Genomic DNA, 18810 nt, shown 5'->3' with positions numbered 1-18810 from the left:
TGCAATTTAGATTCGCTAGAAAACAGGATTTCCTGCTTTCTAGCAAATATAAATCATGTGGCACAGTTGATCATCGGGAATACCAGTTCGTCCAAACCAGTAGCATTTTTTTACGACTGGTTCACCTGAACCAGCAGCTTTTATTACAACCGGTTCAGGCAAACCGGTCCGAACTTGTAGCATTTCACCTCTGACACAGAGGCGAGCAGCTGAAAAAAGGTCTGTCTTTTATTGTTCCAAAAATGATACAAAGTTTGCTTTGGGGGCAAATTGGCAGCAGACTGACCCATCAGTAAGATTTTTATATCATTTTGAAACTTTTGTAAAAGACATAAGAGTGAGTATGTAGTTTTATGACCAGAGCGTGAAACACAAATGGCTTTTATAGTTAGAGGACATATTTTGCTTGTTATCTCCTTTATCAGAAAATATCATCCTGGTCAGGCACATGGTGTAAAGAACATGGGCATAGGTGTTAAAATTTTCACCCCTTTTAAATGTTGATTGATTCCAGCGCTGCCTGTCAGAGTTCTATTGCCTTCAAGGAAACATGGTATTTTATGAATGGAGACAGGATTTTTCTGACTGCAGATCAGAAGGCTATTAAAAGAGGGGGAGGGGGGATCAGAGGCTTTTTTTAGCTTCTATCAGTAGACTTCAACATACACAATCCTCTTATTTCCTTCTTTTTCTTCACAGCCTGTAGCAAACACAGAGTATCTTCAATAACTGTTGGAAAGCAAAATGTCCATGAAGCAAAGGAGACTTTTTGAAATATTTCAAAAGATGGCGACCATGATTGTGGGGGTTCTCTCATAAATTCAACATGCATCATGTCAGCTGCTCACTGTTTCAGTGATAATCTGTAAATTTAACAGATTAACAGAAGTGGAAGGGACCTTATAGATCATCTATATTATATATCTTTCCCTCACCGAAAGAGCTGCAAATATTGGTGGAGATTTTATGTGAAACACATAAAATCAAATAGAACTATGAAGGGAAAAGTAAGAAGCATGGGGAGAAAGCAAGTTGGCAGGGAAGACTGCCCTCTTTTGGGACAAAATGGGGTGGCTCTTTGAAACAATAGGCGATGAGGTTCTATTGACCACAAGGAGGCAGTACATGACCAGTTTGAGTATCATCAGACATGCATAGATGAATCTATGTAGTTCCAAGCTTCTTCTGAGAGTTAGACTCATCAATCATTGTGCTCAGGGGTGGGTTCTACTTACTTTTACTACCGGTTCGCAACAGGGCTGCACGTGCACACTCGCTTCGCTTGGTTTTTTTAATAGAAAGTGGGGTTTTTTAATCTTTTATTTCTTTCCGGGACCAACTTCTCTTCATGATGGTCAAACTTTGTGTGCATCCAGAAAAAGGCAGATGAGAAGCCTAATAGCAATGAAAGTCAGGCAAAGTTGCAGAGAAATTAGTAATATTTAATGAAGAGAAAGAATAAACAATGAGGCTAACTAAGTCTGTTATAAACGTACTGTAAAGATTAAACAGGACCTTTATCATTAAATAGAAAACAACTTTTTTGTACAAAGCTGAGACTGAAAAGCAATTTCACAGAAATATAGGGATATGAAGTAAATAGAACCTGAAATACAGACTCTTCTTAACTGTAAGAGGAAAGTTATATACAGCCGTTAGATCAGCTTGACTCAGGAAACCTTTAACTTACTTTGTCTCTAGGGAGAGTTCATGTTGTCTTATCTCTTTTCTGGGAGGGGAAAGCATTTCTATTTTATGCCTGTTTATTTCCTTTTCAGATTTTGACATAAACGATCAGTAGATGTTGCAAATGGCAGTAATTAGCAACCGCAAAATATCCAGATAATTTTTGGTAACATATGTTGACTGTCTTTAATCGGTGTGATTCCCAGAAAGACACATGTTTGACAAGCTCCCTGTCCTTTGCCATAGTTATTGTTGTTTTTTTAGGTTTTTTTTAGATTTTAAAAGGAGAATGGCAACCTTCAGAGATCTGGACCTCACACAGATCCCAGAAATAGTCTTAGAAAATATTCTGGAGGGCTGCAGGGTTTTTTGTTTTTGTTTGTTTGTTTTGCCTTCTGATAAATTGATTTTTTTATAAAATGTTTGGCCAAATATTCTGTATGGCAACCATTTCATGAATTACCCATAACACATTCTCAAAATTTCAGAAATATTCATTAAGATTGAGGGATCATGTTTGATCTGTAATATGCACAACTGATCCAAAATATTGTTTATTTTTTTATTTTATTTATTTGTCAAACATGTATAAGATAACAGATATAAGTATAGACATGATTATGAATACAGGAAGTGGATACGAAAAAATGGGGACATTAGGACAGGGACGGTAGGCACGTTGTTGAGCTTATGCATGCCCCTTACAGACCTCTTAGGAATGGGGTGTTGTCAACAATAGACAGTCTAAGGTTAAAGTTATGGGGGTTAAAGTTATTGTGCTTGGCAGGATAAGAGAACAATGGGTAGATCATCACCATTACTGCTAAGACCAACATTTTCAAATACCTTGCTGAACCATTATCCAATCCTTGTTTGTCTTGCTGTCACCACTTCACAATATTGCTAGAATGAGATTTCAGCTATGACCATGTAAATCTGAACCTTTGCCTTTTTCATATATGCAAGCTTCTAAAAAGAGGGATAGGCTTTGATTACACACTTGTAGCTGCCCTCTTGATTTTTTTTGAACTTTCTGCCCCATCCCAGATAATCAGTCTATGGTTCTCTACAGTCTCATAAACTTAAATCCTTCTCTCATGGTGATGTCACATGAAACAGAACCCTAACCCTGATGTGTTATTGTAATGATCTGTCATCAGCGTAAGTCAAGGATTGTTTCCTTTAACTACAGGTTGTTGTTTTTTTGCATGAGACTCAGCATTTCAAAAGAAAGGCAAGAATTTGAGAAATGGGCAGACCAAGTCAAAGGGAAACTAGAATTGACCAAATTTTTACTCAACATAAGATTATAGCTTAGATTTTCCTGGGTTTTTTTTCAAGAGTTGTCACTTTGATTTTTAAGCAGGGGAAGGAGATGCAAATGTTGTATTTGTGTTGTCCTTGCTAGGAATATTAGACATGAGGCAAATCCACATTTTCTGCTCACCTATCAATAATAGGGCTTACACACACACACACACACACTTCTGGAGTTTAGGAATGATGGCATCATCCTCCATCCATTCCCTACTATTCATATATACCATATACCCACCCTCCACAGTTTGTGTTTCTTAAGTCCTATTTTAAGTCCTTCTGAGTAGTTGGTCTGCAGGGCTGCCTTCCAGACCATCACTGATTGGCTTTAGCACCTGACATTACTTCTCTCCTCCAGCAACTCTTATCTGCCTTTTATGTCCATTTTATCCTGGAGTGCCAGCCTCCAATATTTTCCAATAGTCAGCAGCTGTTATTTCTCTATTTTCAACTGATCCAACTATGGTCCATTAAGTTGTGGGACATTCCTCATCCCTTTTATCCCACTAGAAGTTCATCAATTCATTCATCCCTCATTATCTCTCCAGGAGGTTTTGGTTCAGGCTTTGTAAAGCATACTCTCTTTGATTACCCACCCAATCACATACCCACAGGATTGCAAAAGTTTTCTGTCTCTTCCCTTTCCTCCCATCCCCTCAACATGATATTTAAGATGCAAAAAAAAAATGCTAGTTTGTTCTTATGAAGGAACTATCCATTCTTCCTTCCCCCAAAGTTTCTACAGATCTAAAATGAAATCTAGAAATAAAGAACAAACAAACTGTTCTTCTTTGGGTTGATTGTTGTAACACCAGGGCAATAACGGCAGAAAAAATAAGAAAAAAGGATGTACATACATGTTAAAAAAAAATATATGGAAAAGGAGGTGGGATCAAGATATCTATATGTGCAAACATCTGGGAGAGATAAAGGAAAGAAGACCTGCCCACATAGGAGGATGGAAAGATGAGAAGCAGGGGAAATGTGCATCCAGCACCTAAAGTTATTTGATAAACAGCTCTGGTTTCTATGCTTTTCATTACTGGGTGTGAAAAAGTTAATGCTTTTTTGCCTTTTTACAGCTGCTTTAGTGATCTAAGAATGAAATTAGAAATGAATCAGGGAAGAAGAGACTCAAAAGATTTCCAGTGGGAACATCGGAACTCAAGAATTCAAAGAACAAGAATTTCTTGGTTTCATTTTCAACTCAAGAGTGGAGGAATATATAGAATTTGGCATGTTCTGTACAAATCAGTAAGCTAATAATTCCAGTATCCATCTATACTCATCAATTAGAATAATTAAATGTTCAAGAATTATGGGGGGCAAGAGATAAAGAATTATATATGGGTATCAATGAAACACTATTTGGACATCTATACATCACATTTCACTATTCTTTTAAAATGATAGTGTGAGGCTGACAAGACACAAATTCTGCATCAATTATGCAATGTCCATCATCCTTCATTCTATACTTGAATAATTTCTCCATTCGGAGCCCCATTTTCAGAACTGGTAGAAATATGGCCTTGATGTAGTCATATATTTAAGTTCATTTTATTCTATTGTGAACTAAGATAAACAAAAACTTGTCCTGAGTAGAGTTTTATTGCTGCTAATTCCATAGACAAAATTCCATATTGCTAATATAATATTGCTAATTCCATATTGTTTCCCTGGCAGGGATAAAGGCACAGCTTGCTTTTGCCTTATTGTGAAATGTTGTTTTATTTATTTTTTTGTCTTTGTGTATGTCCATGACTATAGTCCTGGGATTTCTAAGTAGTCTCCCATAGACATACTCCCCAGGTTTGACCTGGCTTAGCTTTTCAAAGATCAACCAAGCTACCTCATGAGCTGTGCATTGTTGTTACATATGTAAATAGCAAGTGAAGCCAGGGATGTAGGTTTCATTCAGGTCCAGGTTTAGCTGGACATTTGCATGCCCACTGCTGGTTGGTGGATTCAAATGGGGCCCGCCACCGATTGGTGGATTCAAATGGAGGGAAAAGTAAAGTGTTGTCAGTGACTGAATCGGTGGGACAGCTCCCTTTAAAAGGGAGTGCTGCCGGCTAAGCCTTCGTAGAAGTCACTTACTTAAATAAAGAGCTGAAGTTACTGTCTGTCATCCTGCCTCTTTATTGCCTCCCACGATCTAACAATTGTCTTGCAGCAGAAGGCAAGACAAGAAGCAATGGATAGAAACCAAGGAGAGAAGCAAACTAGAACTAAGGAGACATTTCTTGACAGTGAGAATCAATGTGGTCCAATCAACCAGTGGAACAGTTTGTCTTCAAAAGATGCAGGTGGTCCATCATTGAAGGCTTTTAAGAAGAGATTAGAGCCATTTGTTTGAAATTGTATAAGGTCTGCTGCTTGAGCAGGGGATTGGACTAAAAGACCTCCAAAGTCCCTTCCAACTTTGATATTCTACATTCTATGTTAAATAAATCAATTCAGATGTGAATTTTTTTAAATAAATAAAATTTGTCTTTCTGTGTGTACAAACATTAGGTGTGCAGCTCCTTCTAGTACATTTATTTTTTATATTAAATATATATTTACATCAGGTAATTACATATCTATGAGCATTTTTCTTCTTTTTTCTTTTCTCTCCTCTTTACTAAAAATGTGTAGGAACAAAGGTCAAAGATAAGAGGAGAAGGAAATGCTTCTGATTTTATGGTCATTTCAACTTTATGATCCAGATAGCAGAAACTGAAACAAAACCGTTTTCACTGAAGGAGACCAATAGGTTATTTCAGGAGGGAAATACGTGAGCGGGGAAAGGACCATGGCACACATTCCCCCTTCACTGGTGGTTTGGCTGCAGCTAATGTTGGTGCTGGGTGGGGTCATAGTGGGTGAGGTGTGAGAAGGGAAAATAGGGGTCTTCAGTCTTGACTCCAAGAAGAAAAACAGATCTGTAATGTCTAGTTAGTGTAAAGCTGAGGCCACTTTCTTCCGTGCTAGAGAGCAGGGATTATTAATATTTCAAAGAAAAAATAATAATTTCCCTAATTCTAAATTCCTTGAGAACTGATTCAATGTAATGTTACCACAGTAGGAATGTAGGTGTTCTACAATCTCAGAGATGTTCTGGAAACAAGGGGGTAAAAAGATGGGCTACGCACAGCCGTCTAACCCAAATTGGAATCTTGATGATTTGGTTTATAACTCCCATTATTCCTTACCCAAGATGGCCATGAGGATTGGGATGATTTGGGAATTAAAATCCAACTAAGCCTCAAACCACTATGAGGCTAGCAAAAGTTATCTAGAGAGTGGCAGGAAAAGTTATCTTGCATATTTGTGGTAACGTAAAACATTTGTTTTTCAAAAAGATATTATTCACTGAAATCCCATCTGGGTGCTTAGAAATGGTGGCTGAGAACTGTGTAGATTGAGCTTAGTTCCTGGTTTAGATCTCTTAGTTCATTGACATGGGAAATAAAAAGCAGAAGTTTTGTATTGAAACCCCAACCTCAGTGATATTCAGGGGTGAATCATGTCTGTGGTAGATTAGAGAACAGAAAAGGAGAAACATCAATTCCGAAGATTTGCTTTTACGGTGTTCATATCCTGTCTTTTTCCTATGAGTTTGAAATCATGACCTGAAGACCTGTTTAATATGGTATTCTCATACACAATATTGAACATCTTCAGACCAGGAGAATCACTGAGAAGGGAGAAATCTTTTAGCAGTCAGGAAATATATTTTAGGAATTTTTTTTTCATGTTTTATTTATATAACATTCAATTTTCATCGAACAGTGTGTGTTCTGGGTACAGTTATATTTAAATAATCATATTACACATCGTTGTTGTGATATTCATCACCATCATATTAATAATATAATAACATTAATAATATAATAATATTTTTCCATTGCTTAGATGAAGTGCTCTCTACCCATGCTAAAGTCAACAAAATTCTATAAAATTGGTAATCCTAAAATCTCTGATGTATGCTGCTTCTATGCTTCTTCCTGATCCCCTGGTTTTCCTCTAAGATAAGGATGACACAGTCCAAGGAGGGGAGGGGAGGGGAGGGGAAGGGAGAAAGAGGGGGAGTGGGGGAGAGAGAGATCCTATTTTAACACTTAAACAGGTACTGACTATTTAAGCCCACCTCATTTATGTGGATAAAAGGAAAGCAATGTCATTAGGATGCATTAGGGAAAAAATGCTTGTGCTGCACCATAGTTAGCCAATAAAGGAGAATATTTGTAGCTCAGAGTTGAAATGAGGGGCCCTTGTTGTTCTCTGAGCTTGACTGCAAATAAAATGACTTGCAGATGTTTCATTCTCAAAACTAGGTAACATCATCTGTGCTGAGTAATTAAATGTCTGCAAAAAAACCAGTCAAGCTCAGAGAGCACCAAGGACCTCACATAGTAGTTAGCAAAAAAGGTGTACAGAATGTACAGTATACAAAAGGACCCCCTGTCCATTGATGGTTGATTTTTTTTAGTGTTTGGAAAGGATTAGGCCAAATGTATACCGTATATACTCAAGTATAAACCGAGTTTTTCAGCACATTTTTTATGCTGAAAAATCCCCCCTCGGCTTATACTCGAGTGAGGGTCCCACTTACCTGTTCTCCGGTGCAGTGCGGGTGTTCTCCGGTCTCTCCCGCTCATCTACGGGTGCCTGCAGCCTCTGTCGATGGTCCGATAACTGCTAATATCACCGCTCTTCTTTTCTCCTGCACGCCGGCAGCCTCTTCTTCTCCCGCCTTTCTCCAGGGCTGTGACCAATGACATAGCCTTTACCATCTTACCCGTGCTTGGTCACGCCCCCTTGCTCCGCCCAAGCATTGCTGAATACAAGTACCGGTATATCTCTGGTCTTGGATATACAGTACGTTTATTTACAGTACTTAGTCTGCTATATTTTATTTTTTATTTTCTTATTAACCCGTATCTGGACTCAGTGTTGACTATGCTTGCATAGAGCAGCCTGTGTTAGGGCTCATAATATACATGCTGCATTGTGTACGCACTGTGTTACTGCATTTCCCATCCTAGGCTTATGCTCAAGTCAATAAGTTTTCCCAGTTTTTTGTGGTAAAATTAGGTGCCTCGGCTTATATTCAGGTCGGCTTATACTCGAGTATATACCAGGGGTGGGTTCTAAAATTTTTTACTAACAGTTCTGTGGGCGTGGCTTATTTTGTGGGCATGGCTTAATGGTCATGTGATAATTCTTTAGGATTTAGCAGAGGTACTAGTCTACCAGGCTTTTAACTGCTTGCAGAGCTGTACTGGTCTACTCATTTGTTTTTGGAGGCACTGGTCTTCCCTTTTATTTTTGCAGGCACTGGTCTACTCATTTATTTTTGCAGGCACTGGTCTACCCATTTATTTTTGTAGCCACCAGTCTACTCATTTATTTTTTCAGGCAAAAATGATCTATTTTTGCAGGCACCAGTCTACTCATTTGTTTTCTTTTAACACTGCTCAGCTGTGGGGTGGCCCTTTGAAGTCCCAGGGCAAGAGTTTAAACAAGTTTTTTCTCTCTAGCCAATCAGCCGGGACTCAAAAAGCAGCAATAGATTGGGGGTGGGGCCAAATAAAAGGTAAGAATAATGCAGGGGGCGGGGGCAGGGGGGAAGAACCGGTTCGGTGATATCATATCATCACCGCTACCGGCTTGGTGGAACCAGCAGAACCGAGAGGAACCCACCACTGGTATATACGGGTAGTGGTTTTTCTTCTATCTTTTAAATAATTTTATTTTGTTTTTGTTTCTTCAGGTGCTGCTAAGGTAGAAGCAGGTAAGTATTATGCTTCAATAGAAAACCTTTCTGCAAAGGAAGAAATGGATATTAAATTGCATAAGACATCAGGGATTGTACAGACTTAAAAAATCCAACCATTCTTCTATACAATTCTTCTTCAGTGACAGACATTGTTAATGACCCTAATTATTCTTCTCAGATATTCTGCTGACATACAATATAAAGACTCTCATGACCCATGGTTGACTGTTGATGACTACACAGATACATCCATGTGGTTTTCTTATGGAAACATGGAAGGGATTTGTCTTTGACTTCTTCCATGACATTTTCTCAACCTCCCAATCTAGTTCACAATATTGGATGTCCTAGTGGTTTCTTATCTAAATCTTAACCAGGGCCAACACATCACATTGACACTATAACACATTATTAATCAGAAACAAGCAAAATTTCTGAGTGTGGACTAGATGAATCCCAAAGTATATAATTTAAAAACATAACTTTGGCTACTGATGAGCCCGATTAATCAATAGAAAACTGATTATAGAAAATAGAAACCACTTTCTCCAATCTGATAGCCACTAGAAGCATTGGACTACAGCTTCATCACCCCCAGCTGTGCCTGAAGGTACTCACTGTCAAACACAGAAAAAGGGCCTTAAGTTAGTAACACACTAGGTGACTATTTATCAAATCTATATGTGGACAACCAATAGCTCCAAGGCTACATCCAGCCCAAATCCATTTTTCCAGCCTTCAGAATTTCTTTGGGATGAATACTGAAAATTAACACTTTTGTTATTTTGAAACAAAACTACTGGACACCCTAAAATAGATTCAAGATTGTTTTAATAAACAAATGATAAAACTGGAAGAACATGCCTCCATGCCTGATGTGGTTTTGGCTACTTTGCACCAATGCCCATTTTTGTGGCTGTGTGTGCACTACCTTCATTTTCCAAAGTTTTCCAGCACTGTTCTGTAGCATAGGCATTGGATTCTAATAGCATTCAGGCAACATTTTCACGTATAATGCGGAATGTTAATAGAAATATTTTAAAGCAAATTAACATTAAAAGGGAAAATATTTTTGCTAGTAGAAATGTTGTTGGATGATCATGGTATTCTTCTTGCTGTAAATCTTCTTTCCTCTCAGTTTACGGGCAGCCTGTGACATCATGGATTGTTGGAGGGCAAGCAGCTCTTGAAGGGGCATGGCCCTGGCAAATCAGCATTTTTCAAGCTAGCAAACTGATTTGCGGAGGTTCCCTCATCAGCTCCAACTGGGTAGTATCTGCAGCTCACTGCTTCAATTTGTGAGTAGATGTTAGAACATTAAAACACTACGACACAGGCAGTGTCGAGTTTCGCTCCAGAGGCAGCTGGAAATTAGGTTGACTGATTCTGTCATCAGTGTTGTGGGTCTCAAGAAGTGCAGTCAGGCAATCAAGGAAAGGCAGAAGAAGCAGAATGTTGGTGTGGTGGCTGGATGGTCTTCCCATCAGGCAGAGTAACAAGATTGCTTCAGGCAGCAGTTGCTCAAAAGATACTAAAGCTCCTGTATAATGCCAGAAACATAAACTAAGCCAGTCACACAGCCTCTCTAAAATTCCCCTAAATTAGCCAACTAGACTGAGGTGAGACAGATCTTCCAGTCCATTCATCTTCTATACCAGGGGTGACAGGCAAGATGCGTCATATGCAGGCCACACCCACCCTGGCTCTGCAAAGGCAAAAATCATCATGCTATGTTGTGATACGTCACGTGACACGATCGAGTTTGACACCCATGTTCTATATACCCATGTTCTAAATGAAAGTGGACGGCACAGCCTCAAACACTGATGTGGAAGCAAACTGGCAGAGTATTAAAAAAAAGGAATAAAGGTAGTTCCTCACCTTACGGCCACTATTGAACACAAACTGTTCAGTGAGAAATTTGTTAAGTGAGTTTTGTCCCGTTTTATGACTTTTCTTGCCACATTAGTTAAGTGAATCAATACAGTTGTTAAATTAGTAACATAGTTATTAAGTGAATCTGGTTTCCCCACTGACTTTGCTTGTCAGAAAGTTGCAAAAAGTGATCGTAGAACCCCAGGACACTGCAACCGTCATAAATGTGAGTCAGTTATCAAGCATCTGAATGTAAATCACATGACCATGGGGATGTTACAACGGTCAAAAGTGTGATAAATAGTCATAACTCGCTTTTTAGTGATGTTGTAACTTTGATCGGTCACTAAGTGAACTGTTGTGAGTCGAGGACTACCTGTAGAAGAAAATAACCTCTCTTCATTTTTAAACCTAAGAAAATATCAAGTTTTGCGAAGTCCAGCCAAATGCAATGTTTTCTGTTTAAATCAGTGCTTCATGGTATCAACTTGATGCTAGCTGGGGAAATCTGGGAATTAAAGTTCACACATCTTAAAGTTGTCAAAGTTGAGAAACACTGGTTTAAACTAAAGGAGTCTTAAAGAGTATTTTGTAAATGTTTGTAGAATTTTATTCATACAGTTTTAACTTTTAATATTATAAACCTCCCAGAGTTACTTTTTGGTAAGATAGGTAGCCAATAAATTTGATAAATAAATAAATAAATAAAGTGAAAACATTCCAGAGAAAAGCAGATTCAGACATTTATATTATTGCTTTAAAAAAATAAAACATATTAACAAATGTAACACTACTTCTTTCAGCAGAAAAGCTCTTTTCCTTTGGTTGCATTGAAGAGAAAAGAATAATACGTTGGCCCTCAATAATTTCTCATGTACAAGGATTCGGCATCATAGCTTGAATCCAGGGAGGGAAGGACCTTATTTACTCTTTGCAAGAAATAATGGAATGTCAAGAACATTGATGATGGACACTAATGAGGTCCAATTGATAAACAAGAAAAGTTATTTCCTGAGTAGCAATAACCTATTCATGGCTTTGCAGTGGGGGAAAAACAGATTCCCTGGGCACAATTGGATCCAGGAAACTTAATCCACTATCTTACTCAGTTGTGTACAATAGTAATTTTAACTAAAGAGTTGATGAGTTTTCAGCTCCAAGGATATGAGCTGTGGTGGCGCAATGGTTAAGAGTGCAGTACTGTAGGCTACTTCTCCTGCTTGCTGGCTGCCTGCAATTTGGCAGTTCAAATTTCACCAGGCTCAAGGTTGACTCAGCCTTTCATTCTTCTGAGGTCGGTAAAATGAGGACCCAGATTGTTAGGGGCAATATGCTAACTCTGTAAACCACTTAGAGAGGGCTGTAAAGCACTGTAAACCAGTATTTAAGTCTGCTATTACTATTCACAAATATGGTTTAAAAAAATCAAGACAGCAATTCTGAGGGCAAAACTCTTGTCATTTTTTTATATGTACCATATACAGGAAGTACATAAAAAGTGGGCTGAATTTGGATCACACTGTGAATAGAATAGAATAGAATAGAATAGAATAGAATAGAATAGAATAGAATAGAATAGAATAGAATAGAATAGAATTCTTTATTGGCCAAGTGTGATTGAACACACAAGGAATTTGTCTTTGGTGCATATGCACCAAAATGTGGTCACTTCCTGTACAATGGAGAACAATTGCTGATTGACCTATAGGATAGAAACCAGAGCTGTTTATCAAATAACTTCAGGTGCTGAATGCACATTTCCCCTGCTTCTCATCTTTCCCAACCTCCTATGTGGGCAGGTCTTCTTTCCTTTAACTCTCCCAGATGTTTGCACATATTTATTTATTGACCTCAAGATTTGATATGTACTTACTCATGCTCTCCAGGTTCAATGGGGTTTACTAATCTACTCAGAAATAGTTAACTAATCTGTTCTCAGGAATTTCACTGAATTTTACTGAGAACAAAAACAAATCTACCAGATATAATAAACAAGAGCCTTGGTAGTACAGTGGTCTAAGGCACCCTGTTATTAAGCTGGTTATTAAGACCAGCTGCCTGCAATTACTGCAGGTTTGAATCTCGCCAAGGCTCAAGGTTGACTCAGCCTTCCATCCTTTCTAAGGTAGGTAAATTGAGGACCCAGTTGTGGGGGCAAAAAGCTGACTTTGTATAAAATATACAAAAGGATGAAGGCTATTGCTGAGCACATTGTAAGCCGCCCTGGGTCTCCGGAGAAGGGCGGCATATAAATCAAATTTTTTTTTAAAAAAAAAATGCCAATAAATTGCAACCTTCCAAAATAGTAAATGTCAATAAATCCATTGGGGCTTCCTTTTCAGTAGAATATAAAATTTTGCTCTAATTCTTTCCATATATTTTTTTCAAATGAAGAAAACTTGCTAGTTTTAAGGAAGCTGAAGTTCTCTTTCAATGATATATACATTTATAATCCAAAACGTTGTCCTTTTACGTCGAGAAAAAAAATCGAAAAATAGGTGAATCTCTATTCTCTGTCTCAACTTTATTGCATTGTTGCACAGTCTAGAGGGAATCAAGGGGTAAAAGTCATGGGTTAAAGCAGTAGGGACTACAAGAAATAGATGTCCTGAAAACCTCATTCCTATTCCACTGAATATCAGGAGATTATCCCCTTTGTTCTCTTTTTTCTCCACAGGGCAATTCTGGAGGACCCTTAGCTTGCAAATCCAATGGAGCCTGGACACTAGCTGGGGTGGTGAGTTGGAGGGAAGGCTGTGCTCAACCCAACCAAATTGGCGTCTATACATCAGTGCCTTTCTACCTAGATTGGATCCAAAGCAATATAAATGTAAATAGTGGCGGACTTTCAAACTTCACAAGGGTGACTCTTCTTTTCTGATTTTTGCACCACTCTTCCTATGAAATACACACCCTCAATCACTCCAGACATGGAATGTGTACCAGCAACACTATGAATCTACTTTCCTTTTCAGCAAGCTGTTGACCAAGGGATTGATCACGTCAGATTCTTTGGGGGAAATAAGATTTATATATCACAAAGTAGTTGTTTAAGTTCACTACACACTGTAGAAAAGCAGTGTTTTATCTGTGCCAGTGGGAGTCAAGTACTAAGAAATACTGACCAATTTGTAGGGAAGAGAGGGTGGTGAAAATCTCACTTATCAAATAAGATCTAAGACACTAAGGTATATTCTGCCATCTGGTGGTGAAATATATAAATGTAAGCACTTGTTACTATGTGTTTTTGTTCCATTGTAGCATTGCTAAGTCTGGGTTTTAAAATTGTTTAAAATATTTACACCTTACCTAGCTTCCATGAAATTCTAGGCAGTCCAATGTACTTTTCCAATAGGCCCATACAACCTATTGGTAGCTTGAGTTTTACTTACCACATACTATGAATGTAAACAATTGTATTTTGTACACATTTATGGCAGGGGTGAAATGCTCCCGGTTCAGACCGGATCGCCCAATCTGGTAGCGATGGTGGTAGGTGGTTCGGAGAACCAGTAGCAAAAATCCCTGCGCCACCCCCATGCACAGCTGAGCCACGCGATCATCAGAGGCTTTTTTTTTTTACTTTTAAAAGCATTTTTTCTACAAAAAAAGTTTTTAAAAAAGCCTCTGATGATCACATGGCTCAGCTGAGATCGTCAGAGCCTTTTAAAAGCATTTTTTTCTATAACCTCTTCGATCCTTTTAAAAATAAAAATAAAAAGAGTTGTCCATGCCCACCCAGTCACATTACCCCCCCACCAAGCCACGCCCACAGAACTGGTAGTAACAAATTTTACATTTCACCAATGGTTTATGGTAGAAAAAATGTAGAAAAAAATACTTTTAAAAGGCTCTGATGATCCCTGCTAAGTTGCCTGATCGTCAGAGGCTTTTTTTTCCTTTTAAAAGCAAAAAAAAATGCTTTTAAAAGAAAAAAAAAGCCTCTGATAATCAGGCAACTCAGCTGGGATCATCAGAGCCTTTTAAAAGCTTTTTTTTTTTTAACAACCTCTTCGGCCGAAGAGGTTGTAGAAAAAATGCTTTTAAAAGTTAAAAAAGTTGGCCACACCCACCCAGTCACATTACCCCACCACCACCAAGCCACGCCCACAGAACCGGTAGTAACAAATTTTATATTTCACCACTGGTTTATGGTACTTTTCATTATCAATATCAATTGGGGCCATAGAATCTATTGGTGCATAGTGTAGTTGGACTTTGCTTAGCACATGTTGTAAATTCAAACAATTGTGTTTTGTACACAATGTTTATGATTTAGCACAAACTACTAAACTGACCACTGTCTACAGAGTTGAAGATGATGACAAATATCCAAGTATCTCTATTGATATTCTATTTCAGTGAAGTTCATCAAGAACTATTGGATAGCATGGACTATATCACATTTGACTATGGGAAGATGACAGTATTTTTATGTTGGAAAACTTACCTATTAGGAAAAAATAAACTTTCAAGTCCTTTCTTCATGCTGAGCAAATCAGCATGATGCTGAGCAAATCAGAAAATGAGGAAACAAAAGCTTTGAATCTCTACAGCCTTAAATAACAAGGTCCAATTTAAATTATGGCCTGGTAGTCAAAAAAAAATTAGTGGATTATAATTACTGGAAATGTACTAGATACACATGGAAATGCAGCTCTTTCTTTGGCAAAAAAAATGTTAGGATAACTCAGATGTGATTGCTTAATGCATTGTAAGCCGCCCTGAGCCTCCGAAAAAGGGCGGCATATAAATTAAAAGCAAAAAAAAATGTGGTAGTCTACCCTAAGATGGCTTTATGTCAGGGACTTTCAAACTGTGAAACATACCTACCTTGGAAGGTATAGATAGAATCCAAGGGAGGTGTGAAGTATCTTTTGGCTACATATTTGCAATATATCCAGCTTTTTAAAAGTTTAATTATAGTGTCTTTATTGTTCTTTTGGGTTTGTTGGAAGGAAAATCATGTCAGCACCTCAGCGCTGACATAGGAAGGGAGATAAGCCCTGAACTTTTGCCTACTAAATCCCTTTGAAGCCCGGTCTCCGTGGAAATGAAGAGGGGGGGAACATTCCTGTGAAATGACGAGACAAGAAGTCAGGAGAGTGACTTGGAAGATAGCCAATGAGAAGCAGATAATTGGGGATCAGAAAGGGAGGGATTGTGGGGCAAAAGGTCAGTCTTGTCCGCATCGAGTCATGATCCGGTTGCTGTGCTCGAATAAAGAGAAGATTTCCTTAAAAATTGTCAGTTTGGAAATTCATTTATTTTGAGATAGCATCGAAGTCTGACAAATCCATCTGATTCGGTTCCAAGCTGGGAGAAAGACGCTGGAAATAACATAAAAGCTGATTGAAAAGAAAGATTCTGTTTATTGGTGAACAGAACAGTCTGCCGAAATTAATCAGAATATGGGTACCTCCTCTCCAAAATAGAGATCTGCTCAGCGATGCTTAGCTAGTTGCCCAGGAGTGAACCTTTCACTTTCCTTTTCTTCAATCACTTCCCACTTACTCTCTCTCTCTCTCTCTCTTCTCTTAACAGAAGGTCCTACGTTCTGGCCTAACCCCCACACTTTTCCGTTTCTGTCAGTTGAACAGATTTTTTTGTGGCTAGTGAAGGAAATGAATAATAAGTTACTCTTTTATGAAAGTGTTTAATGTATTAAAAAGCTATGATGTTCTTACTGTTGGAAACTGACCACAAATTGTAATTAGTAGAGACAATGTGTTATGACTTGCTAAAAGCTCCCTTGGAGACAGGAACCTACGCTTTGGGCAAAACCATTATCAGTAAAAAGGAGCATCCACCCAAGGTAAAGTTAAAAGTAAACACGGTAAGATAGTTGTTGTTAGGCAGGAGATGTCAAGATAACCCTTTAAAGTGTAAAACAACTTGAAGAATAACTTAGGAGAATAAAGAGGGATTCTTAGGCGAGGTGTGCATTGTGTAGGAATATAAAGCAGCTTGAAAACTGTTTTTTGCGCTCTTTGAACTCAATCCATTTGGGAAGGGTCTAAGAGGCCGCGCTTGCAACCGCTTTTTATTTTTCTTCATTTTATCTCCAATAAACCTTTGAATTTGTGAACCAGACTTGTTTATGAATTGTGAAGATTAAAATATTTGGGTCTTATATCTCACACTAGGAAAGGCACAGAGGCAGTAGGATCCACTGTGGCAGAGGGAGGTTTCCTACAAACACACACATACAGCCTCTTTCGCCTCCTGGGCTTTTAAAGTTAAAATGTAGAGGCTCCAAGCAGCCTTCGAGCTCAAAACTCAAAATTCCTATGCTTGCTCCAAACGGCCAATGTCCAGGGGATCCCACCCACAGACTCAATGGGTTTGCTGCCGGCAAGGTGGAGGCTTACCCGGGCCAGATCCATTGGTCAGATTAGCTTGGAGTCCTAACTTGGGGTGCCAAATTGTTGGAAGGAAAATCCATCAGATTCAGTTCCAAGCTGGAAGAAAGACGCTGGAAATAATATGGAGACTGGTTGAAAAGAAAGATTGTTTATTGAACAGAACCAGCAGGGTTTGTGGTTCTGGGGCAGCTGACCAATTAGATAGATGAGTGCCAGGATTTTTATACAGATTCTGAAGAGCTGGGGAGGGAGGGGGGCTGCAAGGTCTGAAATGCCCTTAGGAAATTGAGCAATTGTAGCGAGCTGTGTGTCTTCTGCTAAATCAGCGGTTCTCAACCTGGGAGTCGCAACCCCTTTGGAGGTGGAATGGCCATTTCACAGGGGTCGCCAAAGCCCTCTCTCGCCGCCCCCCCCACGCCTTCACTCACCCTCACCCTCTGCCTCTATTTGATCGCCAGTCACCGGTCGCTTACCCCGCCCACTCCCAATCTATTGCTGCCTCCTGAGTCCCAGCTGATGGGTAGAGGGAAACAAACCGTTTAAATTCTTGCCGTGGGGCTTCAAAGGGCCGCCCTACAGCTGATCAGTGTTAAAAGAAAACAAATGAGAAGACTGGTGCCTGCAAAAATAGAAAAAAACAGCCCCTTTCAGCTTCAGCATAGGTTAATTACCATAAGTTGATCTGATCAGCCTCCGGACTCTCAGCTGATTTGCTCTCAGCTGTTTTGCGCAGGGCTGTGTTGCTAGCTGCAAAGAGACGAGCAGATTTTTTCCCCCCTAGCTATGCTGAAAAAACGAAACTGAAAGTAAAGCGGGGTCTTTGCTGCAACGTGACAAAATGAGGCAGAGAGAGATTTCTTTTTTTTTCTTTTTCCTCACCAAAAAGGTAGGTGCAAAACTGCAAACAATGGGAAAAATTAGGGCAAAAGAGGAGGTTCAAGATTTTAAAACACAAAAGAAAAAAAGCTCTATTTAACTAGGGAATTATAATAATTGAGTTACTATTAATTGTATATTGTGTTGAAAGCAGAAATGGTTAAGTTGTGGTTTGGAGGAATATATGGGGGAAATTATTTGGTTTATTATTATTGGTAAATATAATTAATTGATTTGTAAGAAATTGGATTGCATGGAAATAATTGGAATATTCATGTTCATATTGATTGATATACAAAAAAGATAGTTATATAACTAATTGATTTATATTAAAATGTTGAATTTGTATTAAACAAATAATTACATAATTAACCAATGTGAGGATGGATATAAAAATAGATGACAATGGGAAAGGGTATAATATAGAAGGGAAAAATTGAATTTGATTAAGATTAGAGATGAGGATGAAGGGTAATATTGTTTTTTTTAAAAAATAGATGAGGAATAAATATGGCAAAAAGAAAATATAGAAATTGTAAATTTAATTGAAATGACTAAACACTGTTTAAATTTGTGAAGTGGCCAAATACTCTGTTCAAAGAAAATACATTGTATGTTTGTATGTGTGTTTCTAATTATTGCTATTTATTCATCTTTGTTCTCTTTTATTCTTTAAAGTTTAACAATTCATTCTTTATCTTAATATCTTTATATTTGTTTGGGGTTGGCTTTCTTCCCTTTCATCTTTTTTATTGTACAGCAATCTTTCTCCTCAAACCTACCACCTCTCTCTTTTCTTTCCTTCTTACTTTCTCTTCCTCCCCTTCTTCTCCTCCCTTCCTCTTCCTTTCTCCTTCTCCTCCTCTCTTCCTCCCTCTCTTACCCTCACTCCTACTCTAATTTCCCTTCCCTTCCTTCATCCCT

This window comes from Pantherophis guttatus, chromosome 4 (assembly GCF_059756535.1).
Source record: "Pantherophis guttatus breed Tessera chromosome 4, ASM5975653v1, whole genome shotgun sequence".
NCBI lineage: Eukaryota > Metazoa > Chordata > Lepidosauria > Squamata > Colubridae > Pantherophis > Pantherophis guttatus.
Note: the sequence above shows the minus strand (reverse complement) of the source record.